We start from the raw sequence: 11548 nt of genomic DNA, 5'->3' as shown, positions 1-11548 counted from the left end.
GTATGACAAGAAAACTTTTATCTGTGAGCTGAAACCTCATGTTCTGTCGCCCTACTTCACAGATCCCCCTCAGAATTAAATGGTCGAACATGTGTTTGGGCCATTTTTTTTCTCATTGGTAGCCAAAGCAAGGATTCATGAGCTGGATAAGGACAACTTTATTTCTGTGGTAGGTGGGGCAGTTTCTTAAGGAACTCAAGAGCAAGTGAATAAATTTGTGTATTAAATGTTTCCCTCTTTGGTGTGAATAAAGCTTTCTGGAACTGTGTTTGTGTGTGATGCTCTTGAAGTCGTATCTTAATTTGAAGTCATTTTTGGATAAAGCATTCTTAATTACTCGGGAACTGTTTTATGTTACTCTATAATAAAGTATTTTTGGAGTATGTGGCTAAATCTCCTTCAAATATAGCAATTTATTTGAAAGGGATTGAAAGTTCTACTTTTTCCCATCTGCTACACATCAAACTGGCTCCTAAAAATATATAATACAGGAAAGTATCACATGATGGAGAAAGTCTGAAGATAAAATAGTGGCTGATTTTCTGATCTCCCTGGGATTACAGGTCCTTCATTAAATGGATCCATTTTGCTCACATGATAAAACTAGAAGGTTGTACAAATTGTATGTGTCAATAATAAATGAATATTTTTAAAAACAAAACTGAAAGGGATGTTAAAGACTGTCAAATCCAGGCACCCTAATTTATAGACCGGACATCTGAGACACAGAAAAGTTAAGGAGTTTGCCCAGAATAATACAGCCAGCTAGTAGCAGAGTTCAACTGAGAGGGAATTTTCTTTCTTATCTATTGTCGTATCCATCTATTTGATACATAATTTTAATCACTGGATCTGTAGAATATCATAGCTGGCAGCCCCCTCCCCCACCATGTACATAATATGATACCTTATCATTTTGTACAAAATGACTTTTTAAAAAATGTTACCTTACTTTTCAATGTTTAAGTTGCTTCCAGTTTATATGAGTAACACTACAATGAACATCTTCATGAAGGTGGCAATTGATGTGTTTTCGATTTGTCTTGTGCTTAGATAGCCTATTGGACTCATGGAACAGAAGTATTGTCAGTGTGGCTCTTGTTCCTAGGTTTTTAAAAAGGACTCAGTCCCAGCAGCAGTGAGTGCTCACCCCGATTTCATCGCACTAAGTAGTATTTGGGTATTTTCTTCTTTCTTTCTTGCAAACAAAAGTAGTTCTTAGCTGCTATTTTAATTTTATTACTAGCCATGTTTCGTTATTTTTCACATATTTATCAATGGCCACTTATTTTTTTCTGAATCATCTATATGGATTCTTTATCCATTCAAAAGAGAAAAATCAGAGTCGTAGACTTCTTTTGCAAAAACCCTGATTAACCATTGAATAGTGCCAGGATGGCCAAAACACATCAACTGCCTTTAGATGGTCCTCTCATCTTTAGACATCTTTAACTGTTCTTATTGAGACAAAAATCCTATTACCTAAAAATTTTGGACTAGCCTAAAGGAAAATGCAAACTGAAATCACTTTGTACATGATAACATTTGTACACTTTTGTACATGGTAACCATTTGATGTTTGAAAACAACAATAATTACTTCCTTAAGCCTCTTCCAGAATAAATATTCAATGTTCTGCCTACTCTTTCCCTGTCCTGGACATATTCCAGTTTGTCATCAGGAGAATGGAGCACAAAATTCCAAGTACAGTTTAATAATGAAAAACTCACTTCCTCTAATTTAGATCTTTCTATTAATGTAACCAAACCACTTATTCACATTGAACTTGCCTAGCTGTTGGTATACTTCTCCAGATAGTTGTTTCAGATTAAAGTGTAGGAGTTTATATTTATCTCTATTCACCCTCATCTTAAATTTGGTCCCTTGTCTAAGACAGTTCAGACTGACAGTAGGGTGAAGGTTCTGACTTATTTTTATGAGTGGGAAAATTTATTGGAGTATAGGAATGGGGGAATAGGTATCGCTCCTGAGAGACAGGAGGTCCCAAATGGGTTGCCAATGAGCCCACTTCTCTGAAAAAGTTTTATATAGTAAAGTCATGAGGGGTGAGTATAATGTGGGTCAAATTATAATAAACCAATATGATTACAAGTATAGCCATTTAGCTATACTGATCCAATAGTAACAAGGGCATATGGATGACATCACTAACCTTCGTCAATAATCTCTAGTCTTACTCTGGTCTTTAGTCTTAGTCTTAGTAGCCTTAGTCTTAGTAGTCTTAGTCTTAGTGGGTAGGAGAAGATGGCCCACTCCTAATGAGATAATGATTCATTTATATGGAAAATCTCAAAAGAATAGTACCAATAATCTCAAGCTTCCTTAGGGAAGTATGTAAATCTGGCTATTGTGACTTTAATCTTCTTCAGAAGCACTTCCAGCCAGTTTTTGATGTGTTCTCATCTTTTGCACTGACTTCCTCAAGGGCCTACCCCTGTCTGACTGCCTATAATATTTCTACCTAACTTGACTGTCTATAATATCCTCCCCTCAGAAGAGCTATCTCTGAGGTTAGGGGAGAAGGGGTGTAGTTTCCATCTAGCTGCTTCAAGCTGAGAAGTGTCAGTGTAGGAGAAACCACAGTCAGGTGCCTTCTCTAGAGAGCTAATCTAAGGAGCCTTGGCTAGAAGTCATGTTGCAGTTTAGTAGTTATGAACTCCCTTTACAAGGTCAATATAGTGGATCCTGGTAAAAGGAGTCAGGCCCATTTGTTGTTGGTTCCATCTGCACAATCACGTGGAGTTTGGCAGCCTCTAGCAAGAATAAACAAATTTTCCAAGAAATTAAAGAATGTATAATCAAAGAATGAGCACTAGAACGGAAAGGCAGGTTGGAGGAAGAGCCACATCCAGAAACTGCTCTTAAGGTACTGGAGTAGAGATTGTAACCAGTTGACTCTTAGACCCCTCTACTGATTGGCAGTTGTCTATAAGTCTGATATTTCTTGTCATAAGTCCTCTAGTTTCAGCTGTAAGAAGATGGAGAGTTTGGTGGTTTTGAAGGACAACTTTAGCTAAGAAATTTAAAGACTCTTTTTGAGCTTTTATAGATTCCACCATAGTGTTTTTAGCCTCAATGAACCATAACAGTGGTCAGTTACCAGTGTAAATGGAAACTGCCAGAAGGGGTCAGCAATTGGAGCCCCTTTTTATATCTAGCTTTTATTACTATGGTATTGTTTTCATACATCTTTTGGTTATAATTTTCTGCTGGGTGTTTAAGACCAAGTTAAAATGAGACCTGTGTTAATCAAAATTAACCTTTTTCTGTCTATCAAGGTCAATTAAATCTCAGGTTCTACTTTTGGAACCATGTTCAGAGCCTCTCAGCTCCTCTTTCAGTGTCAGCTGCCAAGATGGGTCATGGTCTTGCTTGACCATGTTGCTGTGAAAGCGTGGGAGATTTTTCCCTCCTTGGTGACCCTCTTTTGGCACATGATACATTTATTGATTCCTGTTCTCTAGGGTCCAAGAGTCTCCCTCTGCTCAGGAGGTTGAGTGACTCGACAAAGTTGTAGGATCCTGTAGAAAAGGTTCCCTTATGTCTTCGTTGGTCCCTGGTCCTCATTGACCTTGGAGGGCCAGGGCTAAAATACTGGCCGTCTTCTTAGCCCAGTTACCTTTCTAGTTTTAGTGTCCAAACTTCAGTTGTTTAACACCCAGAAGAGAAGATCAGTTACATCAGCATTGCAGAGGGAACAGTGAGCTTAACTATTATAATCTCATCTGAATATCAAACACTGAAATATAAAGTATAGCCAGAGGACTGTTATTTCTTACCAATCATGGTTGTTATAATAGTTGAATCTCTGCAGCATATTAACAGACAACACTTATATAGTTTTACAGAGAAAACTTGAAATCAAGAGCCACTCATAGTATTTCAGCATGACTATCATGATATTATCTTTGAAACACATTTAAAATGTCTTAGTATAGAATAGCATTTTTAGTCAATCATCTCCATCTAGTACACAAAGAAGCTCTCACCTAATTTGTTATCCATTAATAGGATTGAAGAAGTATGTGAAATTGTCTGGACTGCTCAGTGCCTGAGCCTTTCTACATGTAGTGACACATATAGAACATATACATCAACAAGCTTTAAAAATAAAAAGCTACCATTTGACTGGTGATCTCATGCTGGCTTGACATGTACCTCTTCTCACAGGTAGTCAGAGCACAAGAGAAAGGCAGATCTCTGAGTCTAAAAGAAAAGGTTATCACCATAAACAATCCTAGTTTTACATCTTAGAAGACCTGTACCCCCAGAAGGCATGAATACATTTAGGACACTATGAAATTAGCAATAATGAGTGTCATAGCTATATGGAAACCTTTGTCTCTTAATTTAGTTTTGTACAAAGAACATCTTTTAAAAAGAAAACCTTATTGTTTTACCCCAGAAAACTTAACCTTTTGATAATAATCAATATAAACATATTGCAATAATATGTTTAGCCATGTTTATTGGGGTGTTTCGCTCATAAGACTATGGAAATTATTGGGGTCCCATTAGTGAGTAAAGACTAGAATAAATGTTTCCAGGCAGCTGCTCCTTTTTTCACCAAGGGGAGTCTTGTCCAGCATTTTCCCCAAGCCTAAGGGATCCCCATTTAATTATCTTTACAAATTTTTTAGATGACCAATGAGAACCAGATCATAATGATTAACACATTATTCTTTTTATTAATTTATTTTTTAATCCTTTTATTGGTACATTTTAGGTGTACAATATAATGACATTCATCATTGGAGATATGCACTTTTACACACTCTCTTGGCTCTTATTTTTTCCCCCTTCCCCTGCCCTCCCTTCAACCCCTCCATCCCTTCCTATTTACAAAGAATTTGTTTCCATTTTTTCATTTTCTCCTATTAATTCCATTCCCTTCTTTCCTTTCCCCTACCCCTCCAACTTCCCCCTCCCCTTTTCCCCTTTTCTTCCTATTTCACATTATTTTTATACCTTTTAGTCCTTATTTACACTTTCAGTTTCTCACACTAGAGAAACTATTTGGTATTTCCACATGTGTGTCCTGTTTATTTCACTTAAGAGTATTGCCTCAATGTGCATCCATTTAGCAATAAATGTCTCTAATTTCTCATTTTTGATGGCTGAGTAGTATTCCATTTTATTAAAAAACCACATTTTCTTGATCCAGTCTCCAGTTGATGGGCATTTGGGCTGTTTCCAAGTTTTAGCTATTACAAATTCTGCTGCTATGAACATGGGTGCACATATATCACTGTGGTATGATTCTTTTAATTCTTTGGGGGAAGATACCCAGCAGGGGAATAGCTGGATCAAATGGGACTTCCAGTCCTAGTGCTTTGAGGTATCTCCATACTGATTTCCACAGTGGTTGCACCACTCTACACTCCCACCAGCAGTGGAACAGTGTTCCTTTTTCTTCACAGCCCTGCCAGCATTTGTTATTGGTTGATTTCATGATAGCAGCCATTCTTTCTGGAGTGAAGTGGAATCTCAGTGTTATTCTCATTTGCATGTCTCGAATAACCAGTGATGTTGAACATTTTTTCACTTGATCATAGCCAAAAGGCCAAGAAGCAATTGAACATTTTTTCATATTTTTTTGCCATGTCTACTTCTTTGTGTGAGAAATGTTTGTTCATTTCAGATGCCTATTTTTGGATTGGGTCTTTAAATTTGGGAGGTCTGATTTTTTTTAATTTTTTATAGATTCGAGATAGTAGACCTTTGTCTGAGGGACCACTGGGTGAAAATTTTGTCCCACATTGTGGGTTGTCTCTGCACACTGCTGGTGGTTTCTCTTGCTGTGCAGAAGCTTTTTAGTAAAAAGAGATCCCACTTGTTGATTGTTTGTGCTAGTTCACGGGCAACTGAGGTTTTGTTCATAAAGTCTTTTCCTACCCCAATGTCTTGAAGAGTTCTACCTAACCTGGTTCAGTGTTTCTGTTTTTATATTTAGATCTTTAATCCATTTTGATTTTAGTTTAGTGCATGGTGAGAGATATAGGTCTAGTTTTAATCTTTGGCAAGTTGAAACCCAGTTTCTCCAGCACCATTTATTAAAGAGGCTATCTTTCCTCCAGTCAGGGCGTTTGGCTCCTTTGTCAAAGATGACGTGGCTGAGTGTGTCTGGAGTTGTTTCTGCATCTTCTGATCTGTTCCACTGGTCTTCAGGTCTGTTTCTTTGCCAGTACCATGCTGTTTTTATGACAGTAGCTTTGTAGTATAGTTTCAAGTTGGAGGTTGTGATACCCCCTGCCATGTCTCTGTTACCTAGAATTGCTTTTGCTATTCTGGGTCTCTTCTTGTTCCAAATGAATTTTTGGATTGTTTTCTCAAGGTCTATGAAGTATGCTGCTGGGATTTCAATTGGGATTGCATTGAATCTATATAGCAATTTTAGAAGTATGGCCATTTTCACTATGTTGATCCTTCCTACCCAAGAGCAAGGGATGTCTTTCCATTTTCTGATATCCCCTTCAATATCTTTTTTCAAAGTGCTATAGTTTTCAGAGAAGAGTTCTTTGATTTCTTTTGTTAGGTTGATTTCTAAGTATTTCAGTTTTTTTGATGGTATTGTGAAAGGAATTATTTGTCCTATTTCTCTCTCAGTGAGTCTGTTGTTCTTGTAGAGGAAAGCTATTGATATTTGTGTGTTGACCTTGTATCCAGCTACTTTACTGAGTTTGTTTATTAAGTGTAGAAGACTTTTAGTGGAGTTCTTGGGGTCTTCTATGTAGAGTATCATGTCATCTGCAAATAATGACAATTTGACTTCTTCAGTTCCTATCTTTCTTTCTTTTATTTCTTTCTCTTGTCTAATTGCTGTGGCTAATGTTTCCAAAACTATATTGAACAGGAGTGGTGATAGTGGACATCCTTGTCTTGTTCCTGATTTTAGTGTGAAGGATTTCATTTTTGACCATTTAGTATGATATTGGCTGTTGGTTTTTCATAGATGGCTTCTATCAGATTGAGGTAGAGACCATCTATTCCAATTTTTTGGAGGATTTTTATCATAAATGCATGTTGGATTTTGTCAAATGCTTTTTCTGCATCTATGGAGATGATCATATGGTTTTTGTCTCTGGCTCTATTGATATAGTGTATTACATTGTTTGATTTGCATATGTTGAGCCATCCGTGCATCCCTGGGATGAATCCCACTTTGTCAGGGTGTATGATCTTCTTGATGATCTTCTGCATTCTATTTACCAGTATCTTATTGAGGATTTTTGCATCTATGTTCATTAGTGAGATTGGCCTATAATTCTCTTTTTCAATTGTGTCTTTCTCTGCTTTGGGGATCAAGGTGATGTTTGCTTCCAGGAATGATTTTGGGAGTATTGCTTCCCTTTCAATTTTGTTGAAGAGTTTAAACAGTAGTGGCAGTAGTTTCTCTCTAAATGTCTTATAGAATTCAGTGGTGAAGCCATCAGGACCCAGGCTTTTCTTGGTTGGTAAGTTTTTCATTACATTTTCAATTTCATGGATTGATATTGGGTTGTTTAGAATTTTTAGGTCTTCTTCATTCAACTTTGGTAATTCATATGTGTCTAGGAATCTGTCCATTTCTTTTGTGTTTTCCATCTTTGTGGCATATAGGTTCTCAAAGTAGGTATTGATGATCCTCTGGATTTCTGCCGGGTCTGTTGTAATTTCACCATTTTCATTCCTAATTGCATGGATTTGGGCCTTTTCTTTCCTTTTTCTGGTAGGGTTGGCTAAGGGTTTGTCAATTTTGTTTATTCTTTTGAAGAACCAACTCTTGGCTTCATTGATTTTTTTGTATTGTTCTCTTAGTCTCCATTGCATTGATTTCTCCTCTTATCTTTATAATTTCCTCCCTTGTATGAGTTTTGGTTTTGTCCTGCTGTTCTTCTTGTAGAAGCTTGAGGTTCAGCATCAGGTTGTTTAATTGGGCTCGTTCTGTTTTCCTAATATGAGTATTCACTGCTATGAATTTCCCTCATAAGAATGCTTTCATTGTGTCCCATAGATTCTGATACGTTGTATTGACATTGTCATTTAATTGTAGGAACTGTCTGATTTCTTCTTTAACTTCCTCTGCAACCCATTGGTTATTCAGAAGTGTGTTGTTCAGTTCCCATGTGTTTATGAAATTTTTGCCGTTTCTTTTGCTATTGATCTCCAAATTCATTGCACTATGGTCTGATAATATACAGGGGATAACTTCAATTCCTTTGCACTTACCAAAATATATTCTATGAGTGAGTATGTGATCTATTTTGGAGAACAACCTGTGTGCAGCTGAAAAGAATATGTATTCTTATTTTGTGAGGTGGAACACTCTGTAAACATCTGTTAAGTTCATGTGTTCAAGAGTTTGATTGAGTTCTAGTATTTCATTGCTTATTTTTTGTCTAGTTGATCTATCTGTTTGTGACAGTGGGGTATTGAGGTCCTCCACTACTATTCTACTAGTGCTTATATGATTTTTCATGTCCATTAGTATTTGTTTTATATAGTTGGGTGCACTAGTGTTTGGTGCATATATGTTTATGATTGTCATCTGTTCCTCTTGGATTGTTCCCTTTACAAGGACGTAGTGTCCTTCTTTGTCTCTCTTAATCAGTGTTGGTTTGAAATCCACTTGATCTGCAAAGAGGTTAGCTACTCCTGCTTTTTTTTGGCTCCTGATGCATGGAATATTGTTTTGTACCCTTTAACTTTCAGTCTATGAGTTTCTTTTTGAATTAAGTGTGTTTCTTGAATGCAGCATATTGTTGGATCTTGCTTCATGACCCATTCTGCCAGTCTCTTTCTTTTGATTGGTGAGTTAAGACCATTAACAATGATAGTTATAACTGATACATATTGACTTATCCTTGTCATGACTTTTTCTTTTTGTTGGAGTCTCCCCCTTTGCATTTAATTTCTTGTTGTGCCTGATGGATTCATTCTGCTGGGCTTCCTGGGGTTGTGATCCTCATTGTCTTTTCCTAGGATATTGTTTAAAATTTTTTGGAGTGCTGGTTTGGTATTCATGAAGTTCCTAAGGTGCTCTTTGTCATGAAAGGATCTTATTTCTCCATCAATTTTGAAAGGTAGTTTTGCAGGGCATATCAATTTGGGTTGGAGGTTGTTTTCCTTTAGGGATTGAAATATGTTACTCCAAGCTCTTCTTGCTTTGTGCATTTGTGTTGAGAAGTCTACTGTGATTCTGATGGGCTTTCCTTTGTATGTGATTTGTTTCTTTTATCAAACTACTTGTAGAATTTTGTTCTTCCGCTGGGTTTCTGGAATCTTAACAATTATATGCCTATGTGTAGATTTTTTTTTTTTTTATCAAGGCTAGTTGGAGTCCTATATGCCTTGCTTATCTGTATGTCAAATTCTTTTCCCCTGCTTGGGAAGTTTTCTGCCATCACTTCTGTAAACAGTTTTTTTTATGTCATCTTCACTCTCTCCTGTTTCTTCATTGACTCCAATCAGTCTTATGTTATTCTTCTTTGCATCATCTAGCAGCTGCTGGATTGATTTCTCATGGTCCCTTAAAATTTTAAAGACTTTTTTCTTTTCCTGGTCACTAATTGCAATCTTATCTTCTATATCTGAAATTCTGTCTTCACATTGGCTCATTCTGCTGCATAGACTTTCAATGGAGTTTTTAATCTCCTGGAAATCTGTTTGTATCTGTTTTATGGATTCAATTTGTTTCCTATGTTGGCATTCTGTCATGTTCCTCAGCTCCTCTATTTTTTTTATCTGTATCCTCTCTAGATTTATTAATCATGTCTTGCACTATATGCACAATCTTTGCTGTTATGTGAGAAAATATTTCTGATTTTATTGTTTCCAGATCCTCTTTCGTTGCTAGTTCAAGGAGTCCAGGTGGTTGAGTATCAGAGTGTTCCATCTTGTTTCCCTTTGGGGTTGCTATAGTAGATCTGGAAGTCTGGTTCTGTGGCTTATCTGTCTTCTCATTTTGACGTGGCAGGGGGTGTTCCTGGTGCCCGCGTGGCTCACCTCCTCTGTGCTAGGAGCCACAGCACACCTACCTGAAAGCCTCCTCCTACCTGAGAGCCATGGTGCGCCGATCTGGAACACATTATTCTTGACCAGTAGAAGACTCCCAAGTTATTGTATACAGACAACAATATGCATTGCATCTGTAAACCAATTGGGACATCATTTTGATCAGCTGGCAACCTGGGTGAAAGCATGTACTTAACTCTAATGACACTTTTCTATAAGCCAATTTAAGTTGTAAATATTTTAAATATTTTAAAAATAAATATTTAAAATATTTTAAAAATCAAAAAATCCAATAAATATTTTTAAATAAATGTTTTTAAATTTTAAAAAATATTTATTTTTAAAATATTTTAAAAATCAAAAAAGCCAATAAGAAGAAAAAATTGTTGAGCTCAAGTAAAACAGCTGTGGATGCTGCAACCAGTCACAAATTGAACAGACATACACACATAAGATAATTTATTGTTAACAGACCAGAGTGCACTCAGATGTATTTGCCCAAGTTGAATTATGATAACCCTTTTACAGTTTTTAAGTTTGTGACTACAAACAGTCAAGTCAGAACTTTTTAGGTCAATTAACAGAGATCTCTTTTAATAAGAATCAGAAGGAATAAAAACCTTTTATACCTATGAAAACAGAGGCAGTTTTAAGATAGTCCCTAAGCTGACAGTTCATCCAATAGAATACCTAGCCATACAGGTTTCTCATTGTTGCTCTGATAGCCACAGTTGTTTGATAGCCACAGCTGATAGCCAAAACTGCTGTTTTGATAGCCACATGTAACTGTTCCCTCTAAAGGGACAGACTATGAAAGGCAATTTCAACTATTTCTGAGGAGGGGGTGCACTCAGGCCAGGTTTGGGTGTAGAAGAGACTAGGTGACACTCTTTGAAGCTAAGTATGTATTCCAAACAGGGAAGAAGGCTTGCCAAGGCTTCAGTCTGCCCTGCTGCACATGTCTACCTGTGACAGTTTCTTCCCATTTTGAATAGAAACAAGGGGAAAGAAGGCATCCCTGTCTATCCCTCTTACTCTGTGCCCATTCTGAAGCATCCCTTAGACTTCTCCCCATCCAGTCCCAGTGGCGGCAGACTGGAGGTGCAAGGAAGTGTTCAGAGCTGGGTTAACCACTCATACTGTGTGCCTGGACCCCCTTCCTTGTGATCCTGTGACCCTTGGACCATACTTAGGTGTAAACTTTCCTTTTTCAGAGCCTCAGTTAGTATATCTCTGATAATAGTGGCTGGCCTGGCCAATAAACTTATCTGTGCTATAAAAACCAGTCAGCATCATTCCTGAGGGGAGAGGGAAGTAAGAGGAGTTCATCTCCACTTCTGCCTGAGGACTGAAACTGTGTTATTTCTCAAGGGCAAGGCAATGGAAAAGGGACAGAAGAGTGACTCTAGGTATGGTACAAGAACTAAATCCTTAACATCTCAAGTGCAGAAAAACAATTAAGCTCTAATCTTTAGCAACACATACCTCCAGAGACAAAAGCTATGATTGACTCCAACTGCATTGCCAAGCAGAA

This window comes from Heterocephalus glaber, unplaced genomic scaffold (assembly GCF_053883595.1).
Source record: "Heterocephalus glaber isolate CG9 unplaced genomic scaffold, H.glaber_assembly_v1.0 deba00001608, whole genome shotgun sequence".
Lineage (NCBI taxonomy): Eukaryota > Metazoa > Chordata > Mammalia > Rodentia > Bathyergidae > Heterocephalus > Heterocephalus glaber.
This window is presented reverse-complemented; position numbering follows the sequence as displayed.